Consider the following 1607-nt stretch of genomic DNA (forward strand, 5'->3'; position numbering starts at 1 on the left):
TGGCAAAAGAGGGGCTTGTGGAGTTACAATAAGGAGGAATTCAGACCAAAGCGTTGCAGTTCCACTTTATATAGACCCCCAACTGAAGGATTTAAAGGTAAAAAAGAACGATAAAAGCATCATACTATATGTCTGTAAAGCTGTCGGAGTCGTTTGTTCTTGTCTGCAAAATCTTCTTGTTACAATCTGAAGGCCAATGAAAAACAAACTGTTTTTTTACAGCCATATTCTGTTTTTTTGTGGGGGGGGGCATCAGTTATTTGAATGATCAGAATGCCAGGAGGCTGCTTTAAGTAGTTCATGGTTATTGATTATTTGAACACTAATTGAGCAGCTTTAACATGGTAATTAAAGCAAATAAAGATTTAATTAAAGCTAAATAAAGTAACCCAACCCAGTGAGTCGAATCTTAAATTACAAATAAGTCTGTTTCTCTTCGGCAAATTGGCAGAAATGGTTTTGTCCATGTCTGTTTGTGTTCTGGGAGCCGTTAAAAATAAAAGGCATGTCACCCGCCACGTTTTATGTCAGACATTAAAGGGGATGTGTCTTGCAGAATTCCCTTTTTTTATTGGTTAAATACATTTTATTGTGTACTCGGGGCTTGTGGAGTTACAATAAGGAAGAATTCAGACCAAAGCCATTGCAGTTCCACTTTATACAGACCGACCCCAACTGAAGGATTTAAATGTGAAAAAGAATGGTTTAAAAGCATCACATGTCTCCTTTTAAGGAGATCATCTGGGGCTGAGAAGGAAACTGTCCTTTTTCTTGTTTTTGACTGATTTTGCTCCAACATAAAAGTAGGACACTTCCTGTCTCCCTTTCCACGTTGACATCTTTCCAAACATTCTGTTCTGGTTTGCCTCATAGAAAAAGAATATATATAGATATACAATATATCCTCCAGTATTTCTTTTTAGATCTCTTTATTCTGAGCACAAATCCAGAGATAGTGATGTTTTTCCAGCTCTGCATGTTATTGACTCGAGTAATAATTCAGTGGTCCCCAGGAAACAAGCTGCTGCTGTATATACTGCCTCTGCATCAGTGTTTGCTCTGTTCACATCACTGCAGCTCAATAAAACAGAATTTATTCCCTGCAAGTCTATTAGAAAACGCAGGATATCATAGTGCACAAGCAACTAATAGCTTATGTTTTCCTAGATATGACCCTTTGGTGCACGATAATAAACAATCCTTAACATCTGTGATATTGGGTTTAGTGGGCTTGTAACCCATATATCTGGCCTCTGGTAGTTACACTCCCGTCTTTTAGCAGCTCTGCATATAAGAACTGATCCATAGCTGCAGAAGAGCCTCAACAACACACTCAGCATGATGGCCGGCTGCCTGCCGAGCCTTTCCACCTCCTCCCAACACTCTCATTTCATCAGGCAGTCGGCCCGAGTCAACGAGCTGCCAGGTTTTCGGCTTCTTCTCGAAAGCGATCATCTCCCTCTCTGCCGTTTTTCACAGCTTCCATTAGCTGCTCTCTTTGGTGTCTTTAAGGATCTCCTTCTTTTCCCTGCAGCCTCTCCTTCCTCCTCCATCTGAGCTCCAGTTCCACACGAAGTCGAGATTTTTTTTTTTTTTTTTTTTTTTTT

Source organism: Austrofundulus limnaeus, unplaced genomic scaffold, assembly GCF_001266775.1.
Source record: "Austrofundulus limnaeus strain Quisiro unplaced genomic scaffold, Austrofundulus_limnaeus-1.0 Scaffold105, whole genome shotgun sequence".
Classification (NCBI taxonomy): Eukaryota; Metazoa; Chordata; class Actinopteri; order Cyprinodontiformes; family Rivulidae; genus Austrofundulus; species Austrofundulus limnaeus.